This window comes from Haliotis cracherodii, unplaced genomic scaffold, assembly GCF_022045235.1.
Source record: "Haliotis cracherodii isolate W230 unplaced genomic scaffold, xgHalCrac1.p SCAF_16, whole genome shotgun sequence".
Classification (NCBI taxonomy): Eukaryota; Metazoa; Mollusca; class Gastropoda; order Lepetellida; family Haliotidae; genus Haliotis; species Haliotis cracherodii.
The window spans coordinates 25046418-25067911 of record NW_027266271.1 but is presented as its reverse complement, the minus strand read 5'-3'; the positions used below and the strand labels follow the sequence as shown (position 1 = coordinate 25067911).

The 21494-nt window shown below is 36.7% G+C and overlaps 1 protein-coding gene across 2 annotated transcripts in view; it reads left to right on the top strand.

Moving 5' to 3' along the window:
* Positions 1-2226: 2226 nt before the first annotated feature.
* Positions 2227-21494, top strand: part of LOC139463988 (arsenite methyltransferase-like) — a 28193-nt gene continuing 8925 nt past the window's right edge. Inside the window, exon 1 of one of the 2 annotated variants that reach the window (XM_071245466.1) lies at positions 2227-2318. The gene's annotated coding sequence lies outside the window, so the exon portion shown is untranslated. Of the gene's footprint in view, positions 2319-15822; positions 15846-21494 lie in introns of those variants that run through there. The other variant, XM_071245467.1, reaches the window with a different exon arrangement.

Sequence of the window (21494 nt, the reverse complement as noted above, 5' to 3'; positions counted from 1 at the left end):
TGAGCATCCCAGGTGAGATGTTCATCGAAAATAAGTCCTAAGAATTTGGTTTGTTTTTGAAATTTGATTGTTTGATTGTTTAGCTGGAGGATTGGGGAGGCGGGTTTCATGTTTTTATGTTTGAATACTATTCCTGTTGTTTTTTCTGAGTTAAGGGAGAAGCCCCATTTGTCAGCCCATTGTTGTATTTTATTAAGAGATTTTTGGAGTAGATTTTTGGCCATTTTCATGCTTTTAGTGCGGATCCAGATGGCTCCATCATCCGCGAATTTTGATGTGTTTACTTTAGGGGATAGACCCTCGAATAGATCGTTTATCATTATATTGAAGAGGGTGGGGCTGAGGATACTGCCCTGTGGAGTGCCATTTTCTAGGGGACATTGGTCCGATAGAGTTTGGTCTATACACACGGTTATTTTACGATTGTTTAGGAAGTCCTGGATGTAGTTTATTATCTGACCTTTGAGTCCTATTTTTTTAAGTTTTTGTATTAGCCCATCGTGCCATACCATGTCGAAAGCTTTAGAGAAGTCTAAGAAGATGCCTGTGGTATATTGTTTATTTAGTTGTCCTGTCTTAATATCTTGTTCTAGTCGGGCGAGGTTATCTAGGGTTGAGCGGCCAGGAGTGAAACCGCTTTGATCTGGGTTTATGGTGTTATTTTGGGTTAAGTAATGTTGTAATCTATTTTTAGCCATTGATTCCATTACTTTACATAAGTTTGAAGTTAGGGATATTGGTCTATATGAGTTAGCTTGATTAGCTGGTTTATTAGGTTTAGGGATTGGTATGACTAGGGCCTGTTTCCAGGGAGTAGGAACCTGTCCGTTTAGGTAGATGAGGTTGTATAGTTTGAGTAGTGCCTGGAGCAGTTTTAAGGGGAGTTTTTTAATTATTTGGTAAGAGGTTAGGTCTAATCCTGGGGCTGTGCCCTTTTTCCTGTTTTGGATTACGTAGAGGAGCTCCTCCATTGTGTAGGGTTGATTTATTTCTAGATTGTTATTGTTTGGTTCTTTTGTGGGTTTGTTTTCTGTTTTAAGTTTATCTTGGAATTTTTGGCTGAAGTTGCTGTTACTGCTAACGGCCGAAAAGTGGTTGGCGAGATTATTTGCTTTTTGGGCGGGGTTGGTTGAGTTGTTAATGTTAGGTTTTTTTTTATGTCGTTTTAAGCCTCTAATGGCGTGGATTTTGCGCCAGACCGTTCTGGCATCTGTACGGTTATTTATACCTTCGCAGAATTTTTTCCAGTCTCTACTTTTGGCTATTTGGACTAGTTTTTGAACCTGGTGGTTTAGTTCGTGGGCTATGTTTAAATATTTGTAGTCGCGTTTTGCTTTATTGAAGGCTGATTTACGTTTTCGTCTAGTCTGTTCTATTTCCTCATTCCACCATGGTACCGTCGGTTTGCCTGTCTTAGATGTTTTGAAGGGGATGGAGGTTTTGGCTGCGTTTATTATATAGTCTGTTAGGTTTTTACAATAGGTTTCTGGATCATTATTTTCTATTTCGTTTAAGTTAGCTTCGTTGCAGATATCTTGGAATTGGTCCCAGTTAGCTTTGTTGTAATGGAATTTTGGTTCTTGGTTTTCTGTTTGGATTGGTACGTTTGTATTTCCTATGGTTATGTTTATGGGGAAGTGGTCGCTACCTAGCGGGACGTCGTGCACTTCCCATTGAGTGCTTTGGGCTAGATCTGCGGTGCATATGGTTAGGTCGATAGCCGACATTTTTTGGTTTATCTTATCGTACCTCGTGGGTTGGTTGCTATTAAGGAGTACTAGGTCGTTTGTTTCTATCCATTCGGAGATTAATTTGCCATGATTATCTATTTTATCATCTATGCTCCATGTAGGATGGTGAGCGTTAAAGTCTCCTAGGAATATAGTAGATTTATCGCTTATTTTGAGTAGTTTGTTTAGATCCTCAGGTTGGACTTTTTGTTCCGCCCAGTGGTAAATATTTATGATGTTTATGTTTCGGTTATTTAATGTGATTTTAATGCCGTTGGCTTCTAGGTTTGGCGTGTCTATTTTTATTTCTTCGTAATTTATATCTTCCCTGATAAATATGATTAGTCCTCCTGCGGCTCTTCTTGTTTTCGGTTTAGCTCTGTGTCGTTGCTCAAAGGGGCATTTACCGCACTCTGAGTGGGCGGAGCTTATACGAGTGATCCGACAGGTCAATATGACGTCATGATAACGCACACATTTGTGCCCCTATCCAATTCGACAAAGGCTACTTCCGGTCTGACGATATCGTTGAGAAAACAGTGCTCCTGTGCCCACTTCTCATATATTCTCCATACAGGTTTCAGATAGGTATGTAAGATATTTCACATTAAAGCTCTCAACCATTGGAAACGAGCCAAATATGACAAATTGGTCTGTATTTGAAGTAGGGGAAGCGAGGCAAAAATGTAGGTTTCGTTTTAGGGTGATGTGGTGAAAACGAGCGTAGTTGTCAAGGAACAACAAGACATGATATTGTCAGCATGATTTATACATTTCCACCCCGATTGTCAGTTCATTGCGTTTAGCAGCATACCGATATTTTGAATTACTCGTACTCTGATTGCTTAATAGGTTATGCATATTTTTTAGATCGCTTGTATCACTCACAAGAGGCCCCAGTTCAGTTTAAATAAACACTCGGAATGGGAAGGGAGAGAACTCTTGTCCTTTCGAGTTTTTAATTATGTATCAGATTTTTGTTTCATATCTGGATATCATTATGGATTGATATTCATACGCTGTACGTTAAGCTGTGCATAGTGCAATTCTGCAGTCGAGAACAGCGATGGGGTCCTACAGACAAGACACTGCCGAGATGTAGGGTCCTGATCCCATATTATTAATCGGCGTGTGTGTGTGTGGCGGGGGAGCGGGGGTCTATTCCCACCAATAATTTGTTTATTTCATCGTGTTGATATTTCCATGACTTTCGAGATGCCATTTCTACACATACATATCTGTGGTATATTAGTTAAAGTAAATATAATATTATAGAACTTCATCTGCTTGATGTCTTTCATCGTACGATTATCTTTGCATCCAAATATTTTCATCAGGTTAAACATAAGAATTTCTTGAAAAATGGATATATTTGAGCGATAGGTAAATATGAATGTCTGCGCAAGAGAATAACATGTCCAGATGTTAACAGATTAACGTATAATGATACTCGACAGCAATGTCATATATGTACAAAAGATGGACATGTCCTTTCAACTAATGGTATTTTTGGCCAGCGACCTTCACTGGACAAAATAGCATCCATTCCAAACAATCCAAAACTTGGAAATACCACTATTCCAAATGGAAATATGACCATTCCAAAATTTGTTAAGGTCATATTTCCAAGCTTGGATTTGTTTGGAAATGTTTGGATACAACATGTCATAATCTGTTAAACGTTGTACAACTTTTGACCTTATGTGAGATTAGTAATGACATGAAAGTAAATAATTAAGAGTATTTTGACACTATTTACCACAAAAAGACCAAATCATGAGCAAATTTAACTAAAAGAATTTCTGTCCATTTAAAGTGGCTACTCTTTATATTTAATTTCTTATCTTCCTTGTCTATAGTCAAATGACATTGACTATGAACTTTGAACAATTAAACAAATATTTTGTTTTCCCATACCGACTTACGGTTGTCGTAGAACAAAGACCGTTTCGAGAATAGAGGGACTCATTATTATAATTTGAACTAATATACATATGTACAAAATAGTACTAGGTATAAATGAATTTTGATAAGTGTTCGTACAAGAATATGAACTTCGAATTATCTCGGAATTATGCGCAACACATAGGGCTGGAAATTTTATAATTGGTCTGGAACGATCTGACGGTAATTCAAAACAGGGGACAAGATCTCGTCAAATGAATCATTGAGCCAGGAATGCAACGATTTAAATGCTGACAAAATAAATCAACATATCTGGAACAGAGTAGACTGTTCATGCGGACAATTATATGCTATGGCTATTGCCAATGAAGTTTATCACCCCATGTTATAGCATTTGTTTCATATAAAAGATAGAAGCCAAATGAATGGAACAATTAGTTTTTATGAATTAGCTTTACCTCTGTGACATATTACGCATTAAAGGAGAATATGTTTATCAAATAATCACTTACAGTAATTAACCTAGTGTCCTTATTTATACACAATTTAATTACGTATTGGGGTACAATATATAATACATATATACACGGAATGATTTCTTATTTTGTCAATATAATCATAACCCAAATCATACAAATCGAACATGTGAAAGTAGTTACTAACTCTATGATCAAGGGTATAAATACTCAATTGTATCTATTAATCCTAAAAGTATAACAATAAACCCTGTGTATTTACTGTGCATATTTAGATACATCCGGATCTACGACCGCAGCCATATAATCAACAAGGAAAGTATATTAGAATGAATTACAAATGTGCTATCACTAAAACCAAATTTTCCGTTATCCACGTAAGCCTAAACCTGGGAGAAATAAAGTTCTGTTCTGTTCTGAAGACGCCGTCATGATTAGTTGGCGCCAGTCTTGACTGTCCAATCAACGTGAATATACAAACCGTGATGTTACTTGACCAGTTGATGACACCTGTCAAACTCAAAGTGCCCCCTGTTCGTCCACCCACCATGTGGAATACTTTAGCGTACTTGATTGTTTAATTTGCTGCACTTGATTGTTTAATTTGCAGTTATATCACTGTTAGGCTGAGTGATGAGAGAATACATTTTGTTGTTTTTGTTAACGATCGTTTCCATTTAACCTTATAAGTGACTAACTTTTTTATCATGATGAAATGAAACATATTAAAAATAATCAGAGGGACTGACGATCGCATTTTTTGCATAAATGTCATGCTCGCTTTAATTTCATGATTTACTGAAGAGAGATTTGAACATTTCTGAGCAACGATCATGTTTGAGTAAGGGAAGTAATCTTGTCTCCGCTTGCAATTGGATTCAATCGGGCGAGCAGTTCCGAGATCGCAGCTTGACTGTTACGGCCGAAAGGCGGCATCCATGTTGTTCACGCTCCGCTGATCATGGGGCCTCATTTGTCTGTATTGTGATTATGAGCCGTGATGCGCATGAAACACGGGTGTCAAAACGAATATATTTACCAATTATATGTACGGTCAATTAGCCAGTTCAAGAAACAATTCCCTACCACCTTTAGGTGTACCTACGTCGCATGCCCCTGGTTCACGGTTCGTCTGATCTCCCGTCATAAAACAACGATGTTTATTTACCTGGAGCCTCAGACAGTGCCGGCCCATTTCTGGTGTCCCCCGCCGTGATATTGCTGGAATATTGCTAAAAGCGGCGTAAAACCAAACTCACTCACTCAGACAGCGCCGACTTCCTGTGTACATGTACGTACATGGCAATAAATGGTTTGACAGTTGTTTGACGGAATCAGTCAATAATTATTGACACAGTGATGTAATTCAAATTTGTCACTATTCACAACTCCTATTTTGATTTTTCTATTGTTCAGCCTGTATTTTCGATCAGTTTTATATGTATAAAAAATCTTCCCTAGTATTTATAAAACCAAACCTAAAAACATTATATAAGAACAATTGTGTTTTTAAAACGTAAGTGTTCTATTAAAACAACCATGCAAGTAAGATTTCAGCCGTAATATTACTTTAGTCACTCCACAGATTACACATCTTATATGCTGCAAACGCAGCGAATGTAATGCTACTACGTCACAGCTGCCTCGGTAAATTAGGGCTGAAATGTTTTTGTGAAGGCAGTTAGAGCAGACGAATTTCTCCCCTCGCTGTATAATGACGGTTGCTAACCATATATATATGTATTTTTCGTGTTTTTGGCTTGATTTGATTGTCCTTTGGTGAAAACAAATGTTCAATTGTGAAAGCAAACCCTTTTCCCCTGAACGTTAAAAGACAGGAGACTTTGTTTTTGTGTGAAATATCAACGTTGAAGTCGTTTATATATTCGGAAATCCATATTATGGTAAATATTTAATAAATGCATGTCCTGTTTTGTATATATGTATATATTATTATGTTAATATGGACAATGTAAAAATTCATTATCACAGTTTTAAGTGCTATTCACAAATGTATGTAAATCTACTTCGTGATGAATGAAGCATGACAATAAAAGTATGCATCTGATTCTTCATTTGTTTTGTATTCTTTGATGAGAATGAGTGTTTCATTAATGATGATCACTCTCACAGATTGTTTGATAAGAGGATAGGACTTTAACTGGAGAATAGTTATGAAAAATATATATATAAGTATAGGCGGTCTGTGCACATGTGGTGAAACTGATACCTCATTGATTTGATAATCGGGACTCGGAAATCAATAGTCCAGAGCTCCAGATAAGCTGCGTATCTGCGTAAAATACGCATCAGAAATGCAGAAATACGCAGGTGAAACAAAATCCAAACGTATCAAATACGCAATGAACATTACAGATACGTTACAAAAATAAAACTTGTGCGTATCAACAAAATATTGTGAAGTAACCCTGCGTATTCGATTAGCAAATCAAACTTATTTTGAAATTATATACGGACATTCCGTCAACCTTGCCAAACTACACAATGACAGTTACATCATGATCATTTGCCACACACTCTCTTGTGGAAGTATCGCGGTATTTTTGAGTCCTATAAAACTCTCGAACCCACAGTTTGCAGGGACAAGATGAAGTGTATAGTGTTTTTATTTATTTAACTTAAATACCCACATGTGTAAAAACTAGTGGGTAACAGAAATTTGAATACCCAGATAGAATTACTGATACCCAATGATTTTAAAATGCATGAGTTAAAATACCCACAACACCAAAAGCTTATCTGGAGCTCTGGAGTCTGTCATTAAATTGATTATAAGGTTGAATATATGGTTTTGACTGAAGTACGTCCTGACATCATAATATTATGTTGTAAACAATTTATGTTTCTTATGTTAAGTAAAACAATTATTGATAACTTCCTGAATTCCAATTGTTCAATGAACAGAATTATTCACAGCTCTGGCGTGAGACAACAATAAATTAGATGTTACCAAAGATTGTCCATTTTATTATCTTAGGCACATGTCGGCGCACTTACATGTGAACCGTCTAGACGACTGTCTGTTTTGTAATTAAATGAGAGCTGACATCCAGCCGAATACTTAATCTTGAGACCTATTAGTGTCTTGCCGAGTCAAGTGCGGGTCTCTCTCTCTCACCTTAGGAGAGAATGCGACTGTAAAAGCCCCTCGCTAGACAGACAAGTAGTGAATGTTTGAGATAAATTTAATATTTATTATATATAGTTTAAACTAAAAAAATAATTCATAGTCTTATTATCGTTTAAATTACTAATCAAACATATTTTAACTTGTTTCTTCTAACCATATTTCCAAACAATTACAAAACCATTCCAAGTCATTCCAAACATTTCCTGTGTTGGAAATATGTTTGGAAATATTGCCAATCCAATTTTGGATTTTCTGGAAAGATCGATCCTTCCAAGCTTTGGAAAGTTTGAAATGAGCGATCTTTCCCAAAGCAATCCAACGTTCATTCCATATTGGAATGGACGCTCCTTGGCCCTGTGCTTTTTCTTTCAATTGGTAGCCTGTGACAAGACAATCTAAAATGTAATAGTGGCATGTGGTATCATTCTGGTAACTTATCCGCGTAGAATTCTGTTTTAATTCATATTTGATAAGCTTGAAGAATCTAGATTTTGTGGATGCCTCCATATCAACGTGCCATTGTTGGATGAAACTGATCTTCCACGGGCGTCTTCATCATACATTTAAAAGACATTGGTATGCATGGATATTTATTCATTCAGAAAACATTGTATCCTGTTTTGAAAGATATGCAACCGGGCGCAGCTTCGCACTCTACCAACTGCTCAATTACCGCGCTATAGCGCTTCCGCAGTCTCGCCTTGGCGAGCCAACCCATGGGCGGATATAGAGGAGGGGGGTGGGGGTGGGTTTTTTTATTTCTGTATAAATTACCACCAAAGACAATAAATAGATCTTAATTGTGTAACCCCCCTTTTCAAAAAAAGCTGTATCCGCCCATGCAACCCCCATATCGATCTCAGGTTAGCCGGGCTAGGGTTAGTAATAGAGAGAGAGAGAGAGAGAGAGAGAGAGAGAGAGAGAGAGAGAGAGAGAGAGAGAGAGAGAGAGAGAGAGAGAGAGAGAGAGAGAGAGAGAGAGAGAGAGAGAGAGAGAGAGAGAGAGAGAGAGAGAGAGAGAGAGAGAGAGAGAGTATTTTATTAAGATGTCACGTGCAAATAACATATACAATATAAACAATTATCAATTATCATCATTATTGCACCCAGCCTTTACAGGCTTTTGAGACATCGTATGTACATTAAAACATGTATAAAAGTATCTAAGTAAAACATTGTAACATCATCCTTTCGTATTCCAGCAGCCAAGGAACTGTCAATTTTGTTGGACACCATATTTTAACGTTATATGTGCTTATTAAGATCGTAAGTTACCAAATGGCTGACTATTTTTAGTACCAAATAATAGGAAAAATAACCATCAAAACACCTATTTATGTGTATGTTAACACCAGTATGGTTAAACCATTTGATTAGTACCTACGAGCAAGTTTTAAATGTTAAGGAATATCTTCTAGTAAGAATACCAAATGTTAATTTCAAAAGACATGGTTTTAGATTGTTGTCGATGTGTAGATATCTAATAATATGAAGACCGTTACTTTTCAGGGAAAGTGACTTTACATCTCAGACAAGCACGTCTTTAGTCTGCGTCCTCCTGCGAAACATTTTTACAATTGTTGTAGCTAAAACACTTTGTATATGTGGGTTATTCATCAAGAGCTTAAGTTTATCTACATCATGCACGGTCGCGTTGGCCAGATTTGCTTTTTCGAGCAGTAAGATTCTAAAATCAGAATAAAAGGGGCATTTTAAAAGGAAGTGCATTTCGTCCTCGAGACATGAATGGGGACATAATTTACAGACTCTATTTTGCAGCGGTACAGATGGCCTACATATTCTACCGGTCTCTATTTCTAGAGGGAGAGTTCCACAGTGAAACTTAGCTTAGTAATAAATTCGTACCTTTTCACAGTGTTTCCGATAATCCACTGAGGGTAATCCTATTAATGTATACTCCGTGTTAACACGTTTCGTCTCTCGATTGGTTACTCATTTTGACGGACAATGCCAGGCGTGGCTTCCTAAAAAAGATGAATGGAAAGGGTATGAAATCAATAACACGCATCGAGTAATAATTCATACATAAAAGAAGGGATTGTCGAGGGATTAGTGTTGTAAAGTAGTTTATGTCCCATGTCTGCTTACAAGAACAAAATAATAATTATAATGTGGAGTAATCTTTTGAATAGGTAAAATGTCCCCACCTCCCCCCCCCAAAAAAAATCAAGTTGAATCTATTCCAGTATAGTGCAGTTTTCAAAATGGCCGGTTTATTAACCATAAGTTAGCATGGTTAGCATCATTCTGTCAAATAATTTTTTCTGTAGCTTATTGAAAAGTTGTGTAATATAGCTTTGGTCAAAATGAAAAGCATTGCCTTTTATGCTTTCTCACACATTAATTGCTTGTTGGAATGTACTTGACTTTTAAAAGTTTCTCCTAGGTATATATATTCATTCACATTTTCTTAAACAACGTTATTTATAGTAAACATTGTGAAATAATCCCCCTTTGTGTCATCAAATATGAAAATTTTACATTTGTCAATATTTATCCTGAGCTTCAATTTATAACAAAACTCATCTAATGTATACAGACGTCTTTGAAAGTCATTCTGATTAATTGCTAAAAGAACAGAATAATCAGGCTATGGAAATGCATATAACTCAATAATACACAATTTGTTTAGTTAGAAATTTCTTACGATCACTAAGGAATAAAGAAAATAACAAAGGCGACAGTTTTCACCCTGTCGCACACCTCTAAGACATGGAAAAAAGTATGTGGTTATCCCTTTGCTTGAAATACATGATATATTTTATATTGCTGTACATTGAGTTATTATTTTAAGACATTAAATCCCATATTTTATTTTAAGACATTTAATCCCATATTTTATAAGGTTCTTGCCATAATCCCTGTCATTAATTATATTATCGCACTAATTGGCTTTCTTATTTTATTTTCTAGTTCGATTCTCGACATGGGTACAATGTGCGAAGCCCATTTCTGGTGTCCCCCGCCGTGATATTGCTGGAATATTGCTAACAGCGGTGTAAAACCATACTCACTCACTCTTATTTTTTAAAATCATTAAAAGCAAAAGAAACTCAAATGTAAAGTAGTTTGTAAAATCAGGCGATACTATTTTCGGTTTCAGGCCACACACCCGAGGAACTTCACAGGTAAGTTCACAGAGAGTCTGTTTCTTTTCATCAGTAAGGTTTTTTTGTTGAGCGTTGTTTGTTTATAGCGTTATAGCGGTGCAGGTCAGTGTGACATCGTTGACAACGCTAGTCAGTATAAACCTGTCGACCATTGATAAACGGTTGACCTCTAACCAGCTTAGCCTCTTCTCCGTTGTCCTTGGCACGTCGGAAGGTGGGGAATAACTGCTTCCTCCGTTCGTTCATCATTCTAGGGAGTTGTTCGTTGACCAAACATTAGTCCCCTTCAACTCCCTGGGTACTGCATATCATACTTACTCTCTCAAGCAAGCGGGTTGTAATGTGACGAGGGTGGCCCTGGCAATGGAGGCCCTGGTGATGAGGCCCTCAACGGTGTACTTGATCGAACGCAGTTACATTTCTAATCTTTAGGTTATCTTTGATGAACTCCTTTAATTTAGTTTCTGTGTCTTCGTCCCTCTCTTCTGCGATACCACTGAAGATCAAATTGTTCCTCATCAGTAGTTTAACGAGCTCTTCTCAAGTGTCCTCCCGTTCCTGTGATGCTGAGTCTATACTAGTCTGTCACATACAGACCCTGAAACAAATATAGCCAACACAGCCCACGCAAGTCTATAATATCTGGCAAGTCTAGATTACTGCAGTTTCAGGGTCTGTATAAATCTTCACAAGCGAGGACAGAGCTTGTAATTATCAGTTACTCTCTGATCTAAACATATTTTATTCAGATTGAAATGGATTGGGAACAAGTTATCCAACTTAGGACTCCCTCTCCATGGTATTTACAAAGCTTGTACAGTAAATCATATAAAAGGAAAACAGAAAAGAAGATGAGTGTAAAGATAACAAGAAATGTACAAAAGAGAGAGACTAGTATATGTACATTAAAGTGTTACCCAAATCTCTTTGTATGACTTATAAACATTTGCACTGCATTAAAGATGTGTTGATTTTCGATAATGGACAAACACTCATTTCCGTTTAACATCAAATTTAAATCTAATTTAGCATATTTTTTCACGGCGTTCTGTAAAATGTCCCGAATTATTATTAAAATAGTTTTTTCTTTGGTGGACGTACAATGGACACTTTAATAAATAATGATATGCGTTTTCACATGGATCCCCACATTGACATATTGGATCACATTTTACCTCTATTATGTATAAATCATAATTTAACTGGCTTTTCATGTATCTTAATCGAGTTTGATAAATATTCAACTTTCTAACACCATAGGAAAAATATGGAGGTGCAATGACTTGCTCTTTTTGAATGTATGTCTTGAATTGGGATGTAGATGTACAATTTCTACCTGCTGCAGGAATAGTGTTCCATAACCTTACAGTTGATGGAATAAAAGAACACGTTGAGTGTTTTAATCTAGTATATGGAATCTCAATATTGTCTGAATTTCTTAAATCATATGATATATTTGAACCTACAGTGGTTGGTACAATGTCTTTAAGGTAAGTTGGGGCAATATTACTTTGTATTTTGTAGAACAAACATAGCATGCGTTTCCTTCTTCGTTCTATTAACGTTTCCCATCCTGTTTCATAATACAGATGTGTGTGCGAAGTATACTTTGGGAGCCCAGTAACTACTCTGGCAGCTTCTAGTTGGAGATTTTCTAACTGAGTTGATAATTCTATATTACGCCCACCCACACTTCACACGCATATTCGAAATGGGGTCTTATGAAGATTGTATATACTTTATTTAATGTATTTCTGTTCAATATGAATTTTAATATTCTCATTGAATGTATCATTTTTGATGTTGACTTAATTATGTTATCTACGTGACTGGACCATTTTCCGTTTGATGCAAACGTTATACCCAAATGTTTATGATTTTGAACATGAGGTCTGATTTATCTTTTAAGGAAAATATAACCGCATCTGCTTTATCTGGGTTGTATTTAATTAACCAGCGTTTTGCCCAGTTACACAGCTTGCTCAGATTTAAATTTAGAGTTGATTCAACAAGTTGATTGTCTGGTGAAGAAAAGCCGAGTGCTGTATCGTCAGCAAAGAGTCTTGTTATGCAATCTAATTCATCAGCAATGTCGTTAACAAACACAATGAATAAAAAGGGACCCTTGTGGAACGCCAGCCTTCAAAATCCTTGGCTTGGATAGAGCCCCGCTTACAAACACTGATTGAGTACGATTGCTTATGTAACTGGACAGCCATTCAAGTAAATTCCCTTTTATACCATACATTTCTAATTTGTACATAAGCCCTCTATGCCAGACACGATCAAATGCTTTTGACACATAGCAAAAAAACATGCAATATTTTTCTCTATTATCTAAAGATATACAAATTTGATTATACAATTCAATTAATTGATGGACAGTGGAATGGCCTTTTTGAAAGCCCGACTGGTATTTATATAACAATTTATTGTCATGAAAGTAGTTATAAGGATGCTTAAATACAGCTCTTTCAAACACTTTACCAATACAACTAATGAGTGATATTGGTCTGTAATTTTTCACAACTGAATGATCTCCTTTCTTATACAATGGCATGACATGCGCTCTTTTCCACTCTGTTGGATATGCATTTAAAGCCAATGAATGATTGAATAACATACCTAAAACAATACTAATGCTGTTTACTGTTTTCTTTAATAGGTTCTTACTTTTTCTGTCTGGACCAGATGCCTTGTTAATTTGAAGACATTTTATAACGTCAGATATTTCATTTTCTGAGACAGTTAATTTGTCAAAAATACTCTTAGTGCGTTGATTGAAATATGGTAATTCTTCCCGTTCTTCTGTTAGGGTAGATATGGATTGGAAATATTCATTTAATCTCTCTGATTTTTCTAAATCTGAAAATATATTGGGACAGTCATCGGTATCTTGTTTCCTTAACGGGGGGATGCTCGTAGATGTTCCAGAGTTTTTGACGACATATCTTAGTAATTTCCAATATGATTGTTTATTTAATATATATAGTTCCGAAAGAAATTCATCGATGTTAGAATAGAACTTTTCTTTCGCATAACTTTTCATGTTGTTGACTTTATTGCGTTGTTTTTTGTATGCTATAATATCTGTCTCCTTATTACTCCTTTTTTATTTCTTTCGCAACCTATTACGTATCCTACACTCCTTTCTTAAATGTGAATCAAACCATGGTTTGTCATTTTGTCGAATAGTGACAGTTTTAGATGGAATACATTGTGTTACAAAATCATTCAATCTTTCATACAACACTTCACACATATCATCAACATTTGTACATTCATTAAAACATTTGTACATTCATTAAATAATACAGACCAATTGGTAGTGTTTATGAGATCATTCAATTTAACAACGTCTCCTTTGTTATAACATAAAACCTTGCGTTTATAAGCTATCTTGGTGCATATTTGTGTGTCCATTTCCATATAAGTACCTCTGTGATCAGATATTGTACTATCGAAGTCGACCACACCACTGACCTTTACATCAACATCTTCACTGACAATGATTGGATCTAAAAGTGTGCTAGATTTAGAAGTGACTCTGGTGGGCTCATCAATTACATTCCTTAATTTTTTTCTGTGTAAAATTTCGTTAATGTAATTTTTCCTGTTAGATAATAAATTTTCATTTAAATCACCGACAATCACCATTTTACCAGATATATCCAATGCAACTTCGATAGAAGTATCTATAACCGACTCCAAAACTGTATAGAATTGTGTTCTGGTGTGTAAACAGCACAGAGTAATAAAGGCCCTTGAGGAAGAAATATTTTTATCCATATACTTTCATCAGTAATATTTTCTAGTTCGTGCATTCTCTTGTATGTTAAACACTTAGTGATGTGTATCATAACCCCTCCCCCAAAAGCATTTCTATCTTTCCGTAATGGATCATGAAATGATTGCCACTGTAAAGTTTCAATACCCACAGATTCATCCAGATGTGTTTCAGTGAAACAAAGTACATCATATTCAGACAAATATTCTGCAAGATACCTTTGCTTATTACGGACACTCCTGGTGTTTAATTGGAAGATCGATGTCCAATGAGTGGTCAAGATTAGTTACATCACCGGTCAGTGGGCCAGGATTAAGTTCAACGTCCCCTGCAAGCTGTATTAACAATAGGAGTACGAGAATTACAGAGAGAGAGAGAGAGAGAGAGAGAGAGGAGAGAGAGAGAGAGAGAGAGAGAGAGAGAGAGAGAGAGAGAGAGAGAGAGAGAGAGAGAGAGAGAGAGAGAGAATATTGTTTATTAAAGTGTCACATGTTATATACACTTCGTGATAAGATATATACAAAACAGTAAAATATAACATCCGGACATATATGACCTACGAGACACTATAAAACATATCAATCATAAAACTATTCAGTTGAAACAGAATAAAAAAATGTAGCACACGGACACATACCTACGTGAAGCTACTTTTCAGCACCACGGAGGCGCGTACTCATACTAAACATACACCGCACATATACATACATCCATAGACACATATACATAAATACATACCTCGTGATGCAGGCGCGGGGCACGGCCGTGGGCGGTTTCAGTGAGGAGCGCACCAGTATGCCAGGATACAGGGCAACTGACTTCGAAAGTCCCAAGTTAAACAGTGCGCTCCCACCGCGTTGCGCCGCCCCCGCTCCTCGAGTGCGTGCGTGCGTGCACACACACACACCCCCACGTCATACATACATACATACATACATACATACATACATACATACATGCATGCATGCATGCATGCATACATACATACATACATACTTGGCTTAAAATGAAATTGCCTTCTTTTAACCATGTTATAAATTGATTAGGCTAAAATACATTGGAGCGATTCTTCGTTCATAATAAAAATAAACTTTTCTAAACTACTCATATAATGAAATGCTTTATCTACTGAAGTTGCTTCTTTAGCTAAGTTGTATGTTAAATCATCATAAAATGGACATTCTATTAAAAAGTGACATTCATTTTCAACATAATTTACATGACATTTACATTGCCGAGATAAGCCCGCAGAACACAAAGGCACAGTCGAGTGTTACAAGCTTTAACTTCTAGTGATAAAATATAATGCATTATGTCCAGCTCGTTCAAAAGAAACTTTGTGATGGAGGATTGCAGATAAACAATTGACACAACCTGTTAGAACACAGCACAGTTGAACACCCCGATCGCATTGCGATACTGAGATATATCATTACCCATATGTCAGTTTCAGTCTGGGAACAATCGTACTTTTCTTCTGGGTTAACGATCGGGGAATGTTATGACGCTGTGACAATATGCTGAGTGAGGAATCAGTGTGTATAAGCATGGCAATAAAAGAATGGATTGTATATATATTGGAGTTTTCATTTTCTGTATTTATCAGAGGAGAGTGAGATTCAGGGATATGGATAAAACAGAAAGTGAATGGAAAGCTAAGGATAAGGTAAGACAATATACAAATAGTATGTACAACATGACAAACATTGTCAGTTACTCTATAGCTGTCATTAGTGCATAGTATTAGCAAATGGTGAGCTCTCCCCACCATCCCACACTGACATGGAGGACCTCCTGCTCCTTCACTGGAGCCTGCCACTCAGGCAACGTGTGCAATGACATTGGAGCCCAGGTGACATATATGCATATATGTGCCAGTATTAATAAACCAATAACAGCTAAGGAAATTCCCACTTGCATAAAATATTTCAAAACAAACAAAGTCTAGGAGAAGATAGCATAAGTTATGATCTTTTAAAATCAATATCTTGTCCATTGATAGACCAGTTGGTTAAACTGTTTAATGATGTATAAAATAGTGGCCCCACCCCACAGACCTGGGTCACCTCGGTTTGGTTATCACCGCAGTACATAAGACGGGCGATAAGACTGATCCAACATCTACGGGGTTATTGCACTAAGCAGCTGCCAAAGTAAACTGTTATTTACTCTTGAAAGTATAATGGAACACATGGAAACAAATTAAATACAAGACCACTGTCAGTCTGGATTGAGAAAGAGATACCGAACATCAGATAATGTATTCGTTCTTAAAACATTAATAAAATCTACAAAAAGTAAAAAGAAAGACTATTCGATTGCTATTCAGTTAACAGATCGCTACACCCAAAAAGCTTTAATCAAATAAAATCTCAGGAAATGTATAAAAATGTCTTATAAAGTGAAAACTGACAGAGGCTGTTCACAATCCTTTGACTCCAACATCGGGGTAAGACAAGGATGCAGTTTGTCTACCACATTATTTAATATATTCTTCAATGTCATTCCACATTATATCAAATCTTTATAGTAATATAACACTTAATGGTTTTAACATTTGCCATTTGTTTGTTTGTTGTACTATTTTCCGATTCCCCGAAAAACAAACTACAGGTGTTACTCGATGGTCCAAGTGTATTTTGTGAACACAAATAACCTAAAGATTAATAGTGACGAAACAGATGTTGTAGTTTTTGGAAAATCAAGTAAAATAGAAGAAAAGAAGACACAACGAGGCAAGCCGAGCAGAACTACGATTCTATCCACCTGTCTACACAGTACTAATAAAAGTAGCGACTTTCTATCACAATGTTGGTTCTTCCTGAAAACGAAATACTTCAGAACGCTTTTGTTGAAAGTACATATTTGGTGAGCAAACAATGAGGATGAGCATAGATAGATAGATAGATAGATAGATAGATAGATGCCAAACGCTGAGCATGTATCCTCTGGCGTCGTCGATGTAATCCCATTAATTGTTAATTTTGACATTTGTCTTGATAAGCGTTTTGTCACTTTCACATATTCGGTAATGTCCACTTCAGCAACTTTCGATATTTCACAGAGTTTACCGTCAAGACTGCGTTGTTTTGATCTCCGATGGGGTTTTCTTAATTCAAGTTTAGCGTCTTTGTACTTTCTATAGCCAAAGTCCGCGACATCGTCTCATTCCATTATGGAGAGGTTTCAAGCCATCTCCTTTCCAATATGGTTTTAGGTACGAGCGATACCTGGAGTACGGTATACTGTTGAGATTTCTTTCTGTGAGTGCTCTCTGTAAATATGACGCACGTTTTCTTGTGGATTGAAGATGTTTGCGCAGATCTACTTTAAAATCCCCCAGGAGAAAAGTGTCACCTTCGTGTGAATATTGATCATACATCGCCATGGTAAAGTCAAGAGCGTCTAATAAAAGTATATATATCAGTATCCAAAACATTGGAAGATGGCAGATGTGTTCCAATGACATAGATCAGTTCTTCATTCGTTTTTAGTTTTAGACCTAATATACGTCTCCGGCCATTGGTATCCAGAAGTGTGACCTTGCACTGGTTTGATTTTCTGACGACAATCGCCACTCCCCCCAACGCCTCTGTGACCTGGGGTATAATCCACAGAACATGAAGTAAACACTGCAAATTGGTCGTCAATATAATACTGGGTGTCTTCATTCATTCTATCAAGCCATCAAGCCACAAACATTAGATCACAGTGGTCTAATCTGGAGGAGAGTTTTTCACAATGCCTCGTATATTCCATGTTGCAAGTCGGCTTATGAGCATCATAAGAAGTAATGGTAGCATCAGTTGTATACTAATAATTTCACTATCATTATTTATTGGTATTAAATGTGCGTGAACTATCCTCGTCCTGACCATACAAGTATTTCCTTGGCACCCACTCGCGGCAGTTTACATTTACTGGCCAAAACGTATCATCATCAAGAATGATTTTTCCACACTGAGGCGACACACTGATTGATATTGTATAAGTCGGATTATATCCCTGCCAGTGTTTCAGTAGGGAGATCTTGTGGATTATTACACCCCTCTCCTTAGTATAGTTAGTAATGGCGTCTTGGACAGTATCAAACAACTGTTTCGCACAAACATATGACATTACAAATCGTTTAGTTCTGGTACGTGATGCCCACGAGAATGCACGTTTCCTTTCCCGAAAGAAGTTAACTGTGCGCTGTTCATTGGTGTCGATGTGTTCCTCAATGGACTGGTTATCCATTGATACATGCAGCTGAGTTGAGTTGCACGCTTGGCTTGAGCTGAGGCCTGGAGCAGGGGACACTGGCGGTGGGCTGGGTGGAGACAGACGCTTAGCTAGGGCGTGGGTGTCAACAGTTACCTCCCTTTCATGGCCGGATATTCGAGTTTCTGGTGGACTCATGACAGCTTCTGAGTCGAGTAGCTTATCCCTCGTATTCATGCAGTCTATTTTACGATTGCGCTTGTTCGCTTGATGCAATTCCGCTCACACTATCAGCACTCATTCCTTGGGCTGTATTCGTCGGATATCGAATCAAGTTTACATGGAAATGTAACTGTTATCGAATGTTACACATTTTCACTCAAAAGTGTGTGTGTGTGTGTGTGTGTGTGTGTGTGTGTGTGTGTGTGTGTGTGTGTGTGTGTGTGTGTGTGTGTGTGTGAATCACACTGTCATACTACATTTAGTGCAAACAGAACCTTCAGATTTTGCAGAAAAATGAAAGTAACTTTGAAATATTTGTTGGAGTTTTCGAGAGACCAAGTTGTTAAGCCATAGGAATCACACTTGACTAAAATCTAGTCTCTGAAATGAACATATTTTACAGAAAAATAGTTGTTCAATTATAGTTCTAAAATATAATATCTTCCTGAAAATGATGAAATCTAGACTTGCATGGACTGTGTTGGATATATTTGTTACAGGCTAGAATCACATAAAATGCTGCCCCGAAGCGCGCTCTCAAAATAGATTTCTGTACATTTGACACTTCCAGTCCTCTAAACTGCCAACCACTGCCAGTGGGAGGGTGTGTGTTTGGTGAGAGGTAATAGGGTCAGTCAATATTCCTGTCACACGCCATCAAACACTTTCAGTAGCATAACCGTTATGGGTGATAGGAGTATGTGTTGTGAAATTCCAAGAATTTGATGCTCTGAAGATTTGTTTCGTCTTTGAAAAAGAAGAGAGTCTCTGGGCTCTTTTCAAAAATTATATTTCATAACTATTAATTAACAACTGGTTTATCATTTCAGAGACTAGATTAGTCAAAGTCTATGCGTTCTATGTCCTAATATGATTCTTGATATTGTTCAACTCATGTTACTGTTTCTTCTCCATGGCTGTTATCATATCCCTCAGTAGTGTTTACATAGAGGATTAAAATAGCAACATAGCTTTCCACTCTCAGGCAGCCAATAAGATTGTGTGGAAAAAATAAATCACTGTAAACCTTTGATGGGAAAATAATACAGAAAAATTACATTTCTTATTTTTTCATATGTCGAGTTTATCATCCAAAGAAATGCTGAATAATTATCTTTAAAATTAAGCTGGCTATTCACATTGGGGTTCTTTAACTGCTATGATAATATAACAGTTTCATTATTAAAGAAATGTTTTTTTCAGTAAACATGGTTAATAAAAACAACAACTTTGGTTTAAAGAATATACATGAGACAAATATAATTCTATATTTCTTTTATACTCTGTATTGTCTGTTAATTCTGAAAATAATTAACTGTGATAGTGAATATACCTAAAAATGATAATATGAAATAAATTTTGAGATGATTTCATCCTATCCAAAATACTAAATATATTTTAAGATGCATAAATGTAAATCATTATTAAAAAAAATAAATTGTTTTTGAAAAAAAACAACCTAATAAGGTTGAATGGTGCCACCATCTTTATCTTCATCATTTTGTCTGCTTCCTATAAGAAATCAAAATAGCTAAGAAAAAAATAAATACATTGATCTAGGTACTTAAACTAAATACATTCAAGTTTAAATCTAGTAATGTTGTTGTTTTTAAAGATAAATGAGTTTCTTAATAGGCCTGAAATAGTATGTTTAAATAATTGAAGTGTTCAAGTTAAAAAACAAACAAACAATTAATTACAGGCCAAAATGAATGAATGATATTGATCTGGATAAACTCCAACTGTTGAAAGGGGAAACAACTGCGGTGGTTGCAAAACATCTTGGTCGTGAGATGTTCGGTCCGGCAAAGGTTGATCGTTTAATGCATTAAAATTGAGTATGTCTTTTGATATAAATTATGTGAGGTGTTTATTTTCTTAAAATATAAAATATAAGCCTCTATTTTTAAAATATAACTATTCAATATGTTTTTGATGGTGGATTACACAAATGATCGATCGGCTCTTGATCAATACTTCGAAACAACCTGACATTTCTTATGTGGTTGATGGTTATTTTTTTAAAAAAAAACCCAAAACAATATGGTATGTTTCGCTTTTTTTATCAGTATTTTTACAAGAATCAATTAAATGTTTCATTAGTTGTTTTATTAGTCTTGAAAAAGCCCAGTGAAGAATCTACCGGAGTGGCTCACCTGGTCCCGTAATATCGAAGCGGTATCTCGCTTCGGTTACCGTCTTCTAATTCTGCAACTGAATCTCGTACACTTGGAAGCCGTAATTCTCTGATACATCTCCACATATCATATCCCTCCGCCCCCCCCCCCCCCCCCGCCCCCCCAAATTTCTCTTGGTCACCATCTTTCGGAGATGGAAACATCGTCGCTACGGTAATATTTTGACAGCTGGGGATTTCCTGTACTGAGACGACATCGGGATTGTCTGGTCCAGACTCGATTCATCAGTACAGACCGCCGACATATAGCTGGAATATTGCTGAGTGCGGCGTTAAACAACAAACAAACAAATAAATCATGTGCTAGGCGAGTACGTTCCTGCTCACTCAATAGTCACATTATAGACATGGCCCGAAGTGTGGCGTCGGTTGGTGCCTTGCGCCTTGATGTCTGTATCCGCGACGTAAGAGGATCCATGCACACTTTTTGTCTGGCGCGGTTCATTATTTGTATACATATCTGTAAAAAGACCTGTGACAGGAACTATATTCATCACCCACCTTGGCTATGAACACAATATCTCTAAAAATACTTATAAATCCACCAGAGCCTTTTGCTTTTAACTGGATATGGAGTGATATGGTTTCAGTATGCGATGTCATACAGCTTAACATTGAACCTAAGCGCTAAGGTTGCCACACCGAATTAAGATCAACTTATGTACAGTTGCTTTGTGAGACGGGCATAACTTC